The sequence below is a fragment of the Nicotiana attenuata genome, chromosome 7 (genome assembly GCF_001879085.1).
Source record: "Nicotiana attenuata strain UT chromosome 7, NIATTr2, whole genome shotgun sequence".
NCBI classification, from domain to species: Eukaryota; Viridiplantae; Streptophyta; class Magnoliopsida; order Solanales; family Solanaceae; genus Nicotiana; species Nicotiana attenuata.
This window is the reverse complement of record NC_031995.1, coordinates 87,600,069-87,614,696: the sequence shown is the minus strand read 5'-3', so window position 1 is coordinate 87,614,696 and position 14,628 is coordinate 87,600,069.

Below are 14,628 nucleotides of genomic sequence, written 5' to 3'. Positions count from 1 at the left end.
TCCTGACTTTATTACTACTTTCTTGACTGAAAATATTGATCTTGATATTTTGAGTGATGAATTAGTGTCAATCTATTTAATAGAAAAAGAACCTAAGACAAACATTGAAGCAATGAGGTCAATAGATGCTAGTTTCTGGAAAGAGGCAATTAAAAGTGAATTAGACTCTATAGTTTCTAATCATACATGGGACTTGTCTGATTTGCCTAAAGGTTATAAACCCATAAGTAGCAAGTGGATATTTAAGAAGAAATTGAGACTTGATGGTACAATTGAGAAATATAAGGCTAGACTTGTTATTAGGGGTTTTAACCAAAAGAAAGATATTGATTACTTTGACACTTATTCTCGTGTGACTAAGATAGCGACTATTAGAACTTTTGTTGCTTTAGCCGCTATTCATAATTTAGTGATACATCAAATGGATGTTAAAAAGGCTTTCCTAAATGGTAATTTAGAGGAAGAGATCTATATGTCTCAACTTAAGGGACTTGTGATCCAAGGACAGGAGAATAAAGTATGCAAATTGAGACAATCTTTGTATGGTCTAAAGCAGGCACCTAAGCAATGGTACAAAAAGTTTAATAGCACATTAGTGGCTAATGGTATTGTGGTTAATGCATCTGATACTTGTGTTTATTCCAAGATTATAGGATCAGATTGTGTTGTTTTATGTCTGTATATGGATGACATGTTAATCTCTTGCCCTAATGTGAATGTTGTTAATGAGACTATGAAATTTTTGTCTTCTAAATTTGAAATGAAAGATCCTGGAGAAGCAGATGTGATTTTAGGGATTAAAATTAAAAGAACTTCTAATAGTTTTTTATTATCTCAGTCTCATTATATTGAGAAAATATTGAAAATGTTTAATTGTTTTGATGTAGCACTAGTGAGAACTTTTTATGATCCTAGCATACACTTGAAAAAGAATAAGGAATCTAGTATTTCTCAAACTGAGTATGCTAAGATAATTGGTAGTATAGTATTTCTCATGAATTATACATGACCTGATATTGCTTATGCTGTAAGTAGATTGAGTTGATATGCTCACAACCCTAGTAGTGAACACCGGAATGGTCTTCATCGTTTGCTAAGGTATTTGAGAGGTACTATGGATTGGTGTTTGCATTTTAATAAATTTTCTGCTGTTTTAGAAGGATATTGAGATGCAATCTGGATTACTGACAATGATGAAGTTAGCTCCACTAGTGGCTATGTGTTTACTTTGGGTGCAAGTGCAATTTCATGGAAGTCTTCAAAACAGACTTGTATAGCACGATCTACTATGGAGTCTGAATTCATTTCTCTTGAGATGGAAGGGTAAGAAGCCGAGTGGTTGAGAAACAATGGCAGACCTGACTGTATCAGGAAGACAAGCTTCACCAGTTTCTCTACATTGTGACTCACAACCGACAATTGGAATTGCCAAAAATAGTGAGTAGAGTGGAAAAAGAAGATATATCCACATTAGGCATGGTGCGGTAAAACAGTTGTTGAAACATGGTATTATTTCTTTGGAATATGTAAGATTTGAATGAAATTTGGTGGATCCTTTAACCAAGGGTTTGGCAAAGAGAGTTATCCTTGAAACGTCGAGGGGGATGGGGCTAAAGCCCATGGATTGAGAAAGTATGGTGGATACCCGTTTGTGGCCAAACGAAGCCATACGAGACCTCAATATGCACTACATTTCCTATCCCTATGGCATGTGGTAGTGCTTTATAAGGTTGAGCATATTTTGCTCTTAGTGATTACATAACCTTAAGGTGGTCTATGTGTAGATAGACTTGATGGAATTACCTATGCGAGTGTGAAGGTGTTGTTGCCTTTTATGAAAGACTTGGGATGTCTTTCTAGAGCACTCATAAAATCCAAGGTATGTGCATGACCATAAAAGCACTTTTTAGTATTGTGGGGTTCGCACAGAATTAAGAATATAGTATGTGCTGTGGGGGGTCTCAACTAATGTCCATTCAGTTCAAGAGTACTTCACTTTGTGGATGTTAGTTGTTGCCTCATTTCAATACGTGTCAATTCAAATCGAAAGATATTGACACTTAAGTACATGTTCCTTCTTTTGCCCAGAATTGTTCTTATTCTATTTTTGTCTTTGCATTAGTGTGGGATTGTTGGTATTATTTTATATCTTATAATGCAATGTCAAAGATTTTTTTCTAGTCCCTTTTCCTTCTTTACTTCTTTGTCTTTTGTGAAAGACAAAGTGTCCCTCATTGGTTTTGAAAAGTATTTTTCTTCACTTTATAATGAATTACACTTTGTTATGCTTGTAAAGAGCTAGTAAAAGGGAGTGGTCTTGAACACATGAGAAGTTGGTCCTGAAGGCAAAACGGGCCGATTTGCCCCCCCCCCCCCTACGCGCGAGATTCACGTTAGGCCTAATCCAAATCTGGTTTTGGTAAAAAAAAAAAAATCTTCAACTTTTGAGCTTACCAAAAAAGTGTCCAAATACATGCTTACTAGAATATTTCCAATTTCTTTTTCTTTGAATTGGATTTTGTAACGTCCAATTATTATGTTGTAACAGCCATAATTTAATTTCTGTAACAACTGTATTTAATTCTTGTAACAACTGTGTTTAATTCTTGTAACAACTATGGTTAATTTTGTTAATTTTGTAACAGCTCCATTTTAATTTCTGTAACAGCACAGATTAATTCCTTCATCTGTAACTGTCCAACAACTTTGCCTATAAAAAGGCAGTCTTCTTTATGAATTATCTACCACAGAAAAAACACCTTCATTTCTCTTCTTCTTCAACCAAATTCTGGGCAACTATTTAGTGCAAATTCCAAACTTCCAGCCATGAGTGCACGTGTTTGGAGTTCTGTGGAACCTTGGGGAGCGTCCGATCTTAAAGATTTGCACCCATTTGGGCCGAAATCGATTTCAAGGCAGTGGCTTGCCACGACAAATTATTTTTGATAAGTTGTTCTTGTTCTCTTTTGAACTTAGTCAATATTATCTACTTATTTTTCTTACAATTTGTAAGCACAAAAAATTAATAAGATAATCAGAGAACACTAGTTTTCAAGGAAACAACATTCATAAAGAAGCAAGTTGCCGAAGTAAGACAAACATATCCAGAAAGTACAATCTACTACACGCTAATTAGATAAAAGACTAGAAACATCTAGAGATGGCAATAAGGCAGAGCGGGGCAGCGCGGGGCGCGTGAAGTATTGCCCTGCCACAAATTCAACCCGCCTCGCCCTGTTTAGCTCGTTTTTTCTTTCTTACTTTTCGTTTAAGTATAAACTGTAAATTACTAGTTGACTCATCTCAAAATTATGCTAGTGTCATTTTTACTTAGAATGAGAAATGACAATAGTCTTAATTAGCTCCTTTTTTGTTTTCAAACAAAACCACTGAACTGTCATTTTTACTTAATGAAAGTGTTAATTTATGCCTGGACTTGCATTAATCTTTTTTCTCAAGATTATGCTACTGTCATTTATATTAAGATTAAAGCACATAATTTTTTTCCAACTGCGATTTCTTTCTCATTTACTATTTGTTATTTAAACTCGATGAATTAACTAGATATTACGCTTTAGTAACATGTCGTCTTGATTATGACACATTAGGAAAGAAAGAATAATTTTTAAAACTACTTAAATGGGAAGACCAGTATGATTAACCCATTCAGTTAATACTCATAAGTAAACACATTTCGGCAACTAATTAATTATATGCTTTGCTAAAATGATTTGAAGCCTTTGTACAGAAATATGCACACCCAAGCGAAGAATACTCCAGTTTGTTTGATTGTGCTTGCAGCAAAAATCCTGCCCCTAAACCTACCCTGCCCCATTTATTATTTTCTGAAAATGTGTTTTGACCCGCCCGGCCCTGCTTCGTTAAGGTTTTGCCCTGCCCCAACCCGCCCCATTTGCCATCCCTAGAAATATCTAAACAATGACCAGAACTTAAGAGTAAGATTCTTAGAAGTCAGAAGTTTCCCTTTACACGGTCAGCATCAGACATTGCTCTTAAAAAGTTAGAGCTGTTTTACTACTGTCGAGAATGTTGCTGAGATAGAGAACTTATTTTGGAAAAATACTGATGGATAACTACTTTTTGAAATTGGAACATTTTTTTTGTTCATATACCTTCGTACTATTCTCCTCCACAATATATGAAAGTTGCATAACATAAATATCAGTCTGTGTTGGTTCACTTTGATTTTGTCCCTTTATGTGCCTAGTTTCATTAATTCACCAATATGAATTATATAAGTCGTGTATATGTAAATAATAGTGTACTAGACTACTAGTCCTGTCTAAATTGTTGCATCATATGGCTTTGATAGCGTACGTTGAATCTTATGGCTTTGATTACCGTGCTTTCACGTGCCAACTATATACCTTGTCTTGCCTCATTTTTTTATGAACAAATAAGAACAAAGTGGACTAAAGAAGTTACTAAAGAATGGAAATACTAAACATATGAAGTGAAAATATGCCAACAACTTTTACAAATTGACAAATTTTGTGCTCTCATTTTCTTACAAGGTTCCTTATTCATCACGTTACATAATATGGATCAGTGTAGCGAAGTGAGTAGTTTTAAACTATATTGTTCCGGCTGCTCAATAAATACGTGAAATGCATGTGAATCCTTCAAATATAGTTCTGCCGATATGATGTGGCGCCAATATGATGCGGCAGCACTTTGGAAAGTAACGAACAAATGATGGTGTCTCATTCTTAGCTTGTACTCCCTCTATTTCAATTTAGATGACATATTTTCCTTATTAGTCCGTTCCAAAAAGAATGACACATTTCTACATTGGAAATTATTCAATTTTAAACTCTTCATTTTACCTATTTTACCCTTAATGATAAACTTTTATAACTGCACAAATGTCACGGCCCCGGAAAGCTTTCACCTCTTAACCTTTTAAGACAAAAAATTTCAAAAGTCTTCTTTTTTTTTTCTTAAACTCCGTGCCGAGACAAACTATCTCATCTAAATCGAAATGGGGGGAGTACCCTCTTTTGTCTAAGTGCGTGATCGATTATGGAATTACGAGTCACGTGCTTACAGCACAGATACAGGTGCAAAATGGTGAATATACCCCTTTACGTTTATCAAATATCTTGGCAACAACTCAAGGTGATAAATCTCGGCCTAATATGTACATGTTTCTAAATTAATTTCAATTAAACTTTTAATTAATTAAGCTAGCAAGATGAGTCCAAACAATTCAAATATTACATGATAAAGTCCTAAGTCTTCCCAGACATAAACATGATTTAGGTACGTACGGACTCTCGTCACCTCGCACGCACGTATTAGCACCCACAACTAGTAGCACATAACAATTTGATCACCTAGTGGGTAATTTCCCCCTCACAAGGTTAGACAGGAGACTTACCTCGCTCCACAGTTCCATTACCGGCTCAAACCTTAGTCAACTCTTCCAACTTAAAGCTTCCGAATATAGAATTTTTCTTCCAAAACAACTCCTAACTTCCCAAAATTCAATTCCGACTAGACGTGCCAGCCATTAAAAATGAAGTGAACTAGAGCTCAAAACGACCGGTAGGGTCGTTACATTTTCACACACTTAAATATACGTTCGTCCTTGAACGTGCCAAGATCGTTCCGAAGTACTCCAAAATTACTGTTTAACACCTCGTGCACCTACCCGTTCCACCACAACCCATGTGAGCACATTAGCTCGAGCCAGACTGAAGGTCCTCCGTAGAACCTTAACTAACAAGACTTAGAACCAAATTTCAACATTCACAATTCTCCATAAAACCCAATTCTAGCATACGAACACCGCATTAATCCCTACACACTGTACCAAAACCCGATCATGCACATGTGCTGGAATCACACCATGCACCACATATGTCATCCGCTCATAATAACATCCTCCGACCACAATAACTAAAATTTCACGAATTCGATGTCCGCAATACACCTTATAAAACATATAAGCGTTGTTCTAACTTTTGCAATACTGCCATGACAAACGAGATGCGCAGAAACTCATTACCACTTGCCAAATCAATAAATCATGGAGTCCCTCCTGACGAGAACTATTATCTCATTCTGAACTGAATAACGATATTTTCAAATATACCCTACATAAACCCGATCGCACTTATCTCAGGTCCAACAACCTCATCTCACTCAGTACAAACTGCTCGGGCAATAAGCCACCTCAAACACCCATATAAAATCTCATACAGCGCCATCAAAGTGCCAACAAGCTACAACTCGAATATTACCCATAGGGAAGAACGAACTCTGGCCAAGAACCATCCAGCCTGCATAACAAATAAAATGACCAAACCGATGTTACAGCTTTAACTCAAGGATGAGAAACAAGGCACACAAAATAAGCATTAAAAATGGCATTGTTACGGCGTGCAACCCGATCCAAACATGGCACGGTTGCGGCGTGCAACCCGATCCACACAACATACCTGTGGCGGCGTGTCACCTGATCCAAATAACGTATCAGTGGCGGTGTGCCACCCGATCTATACATAACAATCAATAAGGAAAGACCTACAAGGCCATAATTTCTATACTTACGATGCCTGAATATCAACCACAAGCACTCTAAGTGCATAATACAATCCCTAGGGAGAACGGACAGCGCCATACGCTACAAAACCTAAGCACAACTAAGGTGCAATAAATGATCTGCATCTCGAGAGGCATCTTGCCCTTATAACACCACAAGCTACATGGGATCAAAACACATGTATGAATAATCAAGCAGTCTTATAACCCACATGGCACAATAGAGTATTACATGGAATAGCTGACGACGAGAATAACATCCAACGCCCGAGGACTCCTCTGTAAGCAATGCTATGCCGAATGAACGCATCCAACCTGACGTAGAGCACACACTCACATTAGGCCCACCAACTGATCTCAAGCCAATTTCGATCATCCCATACTGGGCCAACAACCTTTTACGGACCCATAATGGCCCTATACTTGACACACACGAGCAGTCGTCCAATCCGGAACAAACTCCCACAGTCCACAACCAAATGAATAGAGCGCCTTTCAAGCATAAACTCTCATATTAGCAGCAGTACCAAAATCTCCCTACTTTGTTTCAATCCTTAACAATCAAGTGACTAACTTTTCACACTTAAATAATTTTCCCGTGGGATACGCTCCCACGACCTTCTAGACCATATAGCAAAGTCTGCACCTCCACATCAACAGACGTACTAATTTTGTAAAGCCAATCAAGAGTCCACAAATCAATACACAATGTTGCTTACACATGACACTGTTCTCAGGTGATGTTAAAGAAACTGCCAGATTACTCTGAACATCTGAATTCTTCCCTGCTCATCCGAGCTCGTGACATTCTTATCAATATCGAGCCGCACATTTATCCTTAACTTCCAACTTCCATGCTGCTCACTGCACCTATTATGCTGCTACGCGATAGTACAAGAATTCATCATAACCCCTGAACTACTAGTAAAATTAACACTTCATTGGCTAGAAACCTTTGACTTAACTTATTTCAGAAGAATCATTGCAACATGCAACAGAACTCCCATAACTATAGATAACACAAACCTCAAGTCGAGGTCTAAACCATCATAACTCTTCCGGGATCCATTTACACATTTGAATCAAATACCTCCCAAATCAATCCAACTATGGTAGCTGTCAAGCTCGCAGGTACAACCACCAACCACCAACCACCTATATAACTTAGCATGACGAAGGAGCTGATCATTTCCACAATCATGCTAATTCAAGCCATTACTAACCAACCCCACTTCTTCTAATTTACTCTTGACTTTCCATAGAAATAATAATAGCTCCATTTAAAAATAATTATGAATCTCAATCAGCACTCACCCCGAATGACCCAAATCACGAGACCACATCGTCTCAATTCCCATGAACCATCTCATACCCTCCTTAAGCGCACAATAGCATCTCTAACTGGTACACCCATTCTGAAAGACCTCTTGCGAATCCGAAGTTGTTTCTCCCATTTCTTCGATACTGCACCGCAGACCCGATGTGTCACGACCCCAGTTCGCCCTCTGTGAACTGTCATGATGGAACCTAGTATCTACGACTAGGTAAGCCTAACAATGCGGAAAAATAAACAAAACTGGCAGAAGAAGTAACTTAAAACCAAGATTTTAACAAAATGGAAACGAAATGTAAAATGCCACTCGGCACATACAACCCAATATCACAAACATCCACAATACTATTCCAAAACCCGGAAACTCACAGAAACACAAGCTGAGAGAAATATAGTAAAAATGCTCTAACTCTGGAATGTCTACATCAACAGTATGATAGAAGGGCTAATACTACGAGATAGAATAAAGATGGAGACTCTTCGGTTTGCGGACACGGCAGATGTACCTCGAAGTCTCCAAAATCTCTCCCTGCCTAAAAGATGGTAAGCCTTAGAAAAAGTACCTGGATCTGCACATGAAAAACATGCGGAGAAGGGGCATGAGTACACCACAACGGTATTCAGTAAGTGCCAAGCCTAACCTCGGTCGGGTAGTGACGAGGAAGGTCAGGGCCCTACTGAGATCAAATAAGATATAAGGGTTAACAATGTGATTAAAACAGTATAAATAAGTGCAATAGTAAGAATTAACATAGTATTGAAAGAACAGCAACAACTAGGACAGAGACAAACAAACAACGAAAAGAAACACAGTTCAACACAGAGATAACAACAGGGGTACCTCCTAGGATACCATCATGTGGTCCCAATCACAACTATCCAATGGATCTCCCGGGATAACATCCCGTAGTTCATCGTGTATATATATATCTGTCTGAGGATCTCCCGGGATCTCGTCCCGTAGTCCGACTATCAACACGCGGGGGATCTACCGGAGGTCTCGAGCCGTAGTCCCCAAATATAAATATGCAGGGGGATCTATTGGGAATCTAACCCGCAGTCCCAAAGTTAATGTGCAGGGGGGGGAAGATCTATCGGGGATCTAACCCGCAGTCCCAAAATAAACAAGCAAGGGGGGGGGGGGGGGGGGGAGAGCTACCGGAATCTCACATTTGTAGTCCCAATGTAAATACACAGCAGCAACAAGAAAATATTCAGAGAAGGGAAATTTCATATTAAGGCAACAAATAATTCTAGCCTAGTATGCTCCACAGAGTCCAGGTAACAGATTTAACAATTAAGGCAATTAAATCACTTAGACATGCCTTCCTAAGCTAATATAGGCTTAAATAGAACAAGTAATAAAAGCAGGAAAAAGAACATGCTAATGAATATTTTAAGAAGACCGGATTTCCATCAATTTGCACAAGTACGCGCTCGTTACCTCACGCACAAGGCAATTCAGTTACCAAATATACCAATCCTAAGGGGAAGGTCCCCCACACAAGGTTAGACAAGCCACTTACCTCGAATCGACTCCAAAATCAACTCGAAACCACACGTTTTCCACGAGTATCCGACTCCAAATGGCCCAATTATATTCAAGTCGAGTATATATCGTAAATAACATCTCAAGCAACTGATTCTGCGATTAATTCAAAGCTAAGACGCAAAATTAGGTAAACTGACCAAAACGCCTCTCAGGCCAACGTCTCGGAATCGGGTGAAATTAACATTTTCAGAACCCTCGTACTCTCACGACTCTAACCATATAAAGATCTCCCAAATCGGATGTCAAAACCCCACTCAAAAGTCAATAATTCGGTCTATGAAGTTTCATCAATTTTTCATTCAAAATCCGAAATTAAAGGAGGAATTCACGCTTTGATTAGTGGGTTACAAGAAAAAAGGAGTTTAGAATCGTTACCCAATAAATGTCTCTGAAAAACCCCCGAAATCTCGCTCAAATCCGAGCTCTCAAGCTTGAGTTTTGGTAAAAATGGGTAACCCTCGATTTTGAAATGTTTATAACTGCCCAGACATTTTGTTCTATGCGATCGCAAGAGAAGGAATGCGATCACAAAGAGTAAATTTTAAAGGCTCAGAAAATAGCCTATACGAACATAGCCCAAGCCATGCGATCGCGAAGAGAGAGGAACAGACCTATGCGATCGCGAACAGTGCCATGCGATCGCGAAGGGGAAATTGCAATGAAGTACCAGCTCCTAATTTCTACTATGCGAACGCGGGAGAACACTTGCAAACACGAAGAAGGGAAAGGTTGACTTCCGCGATCGCGAACCAGCTAATGCGATCGCGTAGAACAAAATCATCACCCTTCGAAATTACACTATGCGATCGCGGAGGGTAAGCTGCGATCGCAAAGAAGGAAAACCTGCAGCAGAACTGAAGAGAAAATCTGCAACTCTTTTCAACACAAAAAATGTCCCGTTGAGCATCCGAAACACACCTGAGGCCCCCGGGACCTCAACTAATACTACGGACATATCCCATAACATCATTCAAACTTGCACCAATCCTTAAACCACCTAAAACAACGTCGGAAACTCGAATTAATCAAGGATTTAAGCCTAAGAATTTCAAATTTCCTCAAAATACGCTTTCGATCAAAAACCTAACCAAAACACGTCCGAATGACCTGAAATTTTGCACACACATCCCAAATGACATGACGGAACTACTGCAACTTCCGAAATCCCATTCCAGCCCTCGGATCAAAATCTCACTATCGGATCGAAAACTTCAAAAATTCAAACTTCGGCATTTCAAGACTAAATTAGCTACGAACCTCCAAAACACGTTCCGAACACGCTCCCAACCCCGAAATCACCAAACGGAGCTAAGGGAAACGTCAGATTTCCATTCCGAGGCCGTCTTCACACTATTCCGACTACGGGAAATTTTCCAACACTTCAGCTCTCATTTAGGGACTAAGTGTTCCAAAACTCTCTGAAACTCAAAACCGAACATCCCGGCAATTCAAATTAGCAGAAAAAGACTTGGGGAAAAAAGTTAATAGGGGATCGGGGTGTAAATTCCAAAAAAAACCGGCCGGGTCGTTACATCCTCCCACACTTAAACATTCGTTTGTCCTCGAACGAGCACAAAGACATACCTGATGTTGTGAAAAGATGAGGGTACTGACTGTGCATATCCTGCTCAGTCTCCCAGGTCGCCTCCTCGACCGACTGACCCCGCCACTGAACCTTCACCGATGCAATGTTCTTTGATCTCGGCTTCCTGACTTGCCAGTCCAATATTGCCAGTGGCTCCTCAACATACGATAGATCCTTCTCCAACTGGACTGAGCTGAAATCCAACACGTGCGACGGATCACCGTGATACCTCCGGAGCATAGAAACATGAAACACCGGGTGAACTCCTCCCAAGCTGGGAGGTAAGGCAAGCTCGTAAGCAACCTCCCCAACACGCCTCAATATCTCAAAAGGGCCAATAAACCTCGGACTCAACTTCCCCTCTTTCCCAAATCTCATAACTCCCTTCATAGGCGAAACCCGAAGCAGAACCCGCTCCCCGACCATATAGGAAACATCACGAACCTTCCGGTCCGCGTAACTCTTTTGTCTGGACTGGGCTGTACGGAGTCTATCCTGAATCACCTTGACTCTCTCCAACGCATCCTGAACCAAATCTGTGCCCATTAATGTGGCCTCACCCGGCTCGAACCAACCCACCGGTGATCTACATCGCCTACCATATAAGGCCTCGTACGGTGCCATCTGAATGCTGGACTGATAGTTGTTGTTGTAGGCAAACTCCGCTAATGGCAAGAACTGATCCCAAGAACCTCCAAACTCAATCACACATGCACGGTGCTTATCCTCAAGAATCTAAATAGTGCGCTCGACTGCCCGTCCGTCTGAGGGTGATATGGTGTGCTCAACTCCACCCGAGTACCCAACTCCTCCTGTACGACTCTCCAGAACCGCGATGTGAACTGAGTACCTCTGTCTGAAATAATGTAGACTAGAATACCATGCAGACGGATAATCTCCCGGATATAAATCTCCGCCATCCGCTCCGAGGAATAGGTAGTACACACAGGGATAAAATGCGCGGACTTGGTCAGCCGATCCACAATAACCCAAATGGCATCAAACTTCTTCAAAGTCCGTGGGAGTCCAGATACGAAGTCCATGGTGATCCGCTCCCACTTCCACTCCGGAATCTCTATCTGCTGAAGCAATCCACCCGGTCTCTGGTGCTCATACTTCACCTACTTACAATTGAGGCACTAAGCTACGAACCCAACTATATCCTTCTTCATCCGTCTCCACCACTAGTGCTGCCTCAAATCCTGATATATCTTCGCGGCACCCGGATGGATGGAATACTGCGAACTGTGGGCCTCCTCTAGAATCAACTCCTGAAGCCCATCGACATTGGGTACACAAACTCGACCCTGCATCCTCAATACTCCGTCATCACCAATGGTCACCTCTCGAGCATCGCCACGTAACACCTTGTCCTTGAGGACAAGAAAATAAGGGTCATCATACTGCCGCTCACTGATGTGATCAAACAAGGAAGACCGAGAGGCCACAAAAGCTAGAACCCGACTGAGATCCAAAAGGTCTAATCTCACAAACTGGCTAGCTAGAGCCTGAACATCCATCGCCATAGGCCTCTCTGCTGCTAGTAAATAAGCCAAACTCCCCAAACTCTCTACCCGGCGGCTCAAAGCATCGGCCACCACATTGGCCTTGCCCGGGTGATACAAGATAGTGATGTCATAATCCTTCAGCAGCTCTAACCATCTCCTGTAACGTAAATTAAGGTCCTTCTGTTTGAACAGATGCTGCAAAATCCGGTGATCAGTATAAATCTCACAAGGCACACCATACAAATAATGGCTCCAGATCTTCAAAGCATGACAATAGCAGCTAACTCAAGGTCGTGGACAGGGTAGTTCATCTCATGTATCTTCAACTGATGGTAACCTGAGCGCAAATCAATCTTAGAAAACACCTGTGCGCACTGAAGCTGGTCAAACGGATCATCGATACGAGGCAAAGGATAACGGTTCTTCACTGTAACCTTGTTCAACTGGCGGTAATCAATACACATGCGCATAGAACCATCCTTCTTCTTCACAAACAACACAGAAGCACCCCAAGGCGATACACTGTGCTGAATAAAACCCTCATCAAGTAATTCCTGCAATTTCTCCTTCAACTCCTTCAACTCAGGAGGAGCCATACGGTACGGAGGGATAGAAATAGGCCGAGTGCCCGGCAACAGGTCAATGCCAAAATCAATGTCCCTATCAGGAGGCATGCCTGGGAGATCACCTGGAAACACATCGGGGAAATCTCGTACTACTAGGACTGAATCAACAGAAGGAGTATCCTTACTGGCATCTCTCACATAAGCTAAGTACGCATCACAACCTTTCTCAACCATACGCTGAGCCCTAAGGAAAGAAATAACTCTACTGGGAGTGTGACCTAAGGCACCCCTCCACTCAATACGCGGTACGCTTGGCATGGCCAGCGTCACGGTTTTGGCGTGACAATCAAGAATAGCATAATGGGGCGACAACCAGTCCATGCCCAAGACAGTATCAAAATCAACTATGCTGAGTAACAATAAATCGGCTCTAGTCTCAAAACCACTAAGAGCAACCAAATACGACCGATAAACGTGGTCCACAACAAGAAATCTCCCACAGGAGTAGAAACATAAACAGGGAAACTCAAGGAATCCCGAGGTACACCCAAATGCAGAGCAAAATAAGAAGATACATAAGAATAAGTGGAGCCTAGATCGAATAAAATCGGTACAATACCTGTAATGATAGAATCTGAGACAACAGCCTCGGTACGGGCAGGTGAGGTAGCGACTTGGGCTATAACCATAGCCTGAGAACTCTGCGGGGCATGCTGTGGCTGAGATGTCTGTGGAGGTGCACTCCTCCCAAGTCTAGGGCAATACCTCACCACATGGCGCATGTCACCACACTCAAAGCAACCTCGCGGCTGACGTGGCGGTGGAAATTGTGCAGTACGGGTACTTCAAGACCCCAGAACACCTGAAACTCTATGTGAAATCTGAGATGAAAACTGAGCTGGCTGACCCACAAAACCTCTACCGTGTCGTACTCTTCCCCCAAAATAAGGAGCAGCGGGCCTCTCCAATCTACAAGGTCTACTCACTCCTCTATACTCTCCCTTTTGGACCCACCTGTCCCCTACTCGGCAAGAGGTCCTCACCACCCGCTGAACTGGGACCACAGGCTGTGTCGCCATGACACCTGGAACCTGACCAATGGGAAATCGCTGCTCTGGAGTGGGGGCGGCGGTAGTCTGGGTCCCTCCTCCGAACTGTGAAGTAATCGGTAAAACCTGAATCATTCCCGCCTGAATCAATGTACCAAACATGCTCAGGAACTGGGCCAAAGTCTCCTGAAGGGCTGGGGTAGTAGTAGTAGTAGACGTATCAGGTGCCTGGACTCCTGTTGGGTCTGCTGGTTGTACCTCGGCGGCAGCTCACGCAGGTGCTCTCGCTGCTCCACGTGCGCGTCCTCAGCCTCTACCCCGACCCCGGCCTCTGACGGCTGCAGTAGGGGGTGCGGGTGCCAGGTCATCTCGAGTAGCATGTGTCCTCACCAGCTGTGAGAGAATAGAAGGCAGAAGTTTAGGATTGTGATGTCAAAAATCTCGCACGACAGGGAAGTCAAATGAAGT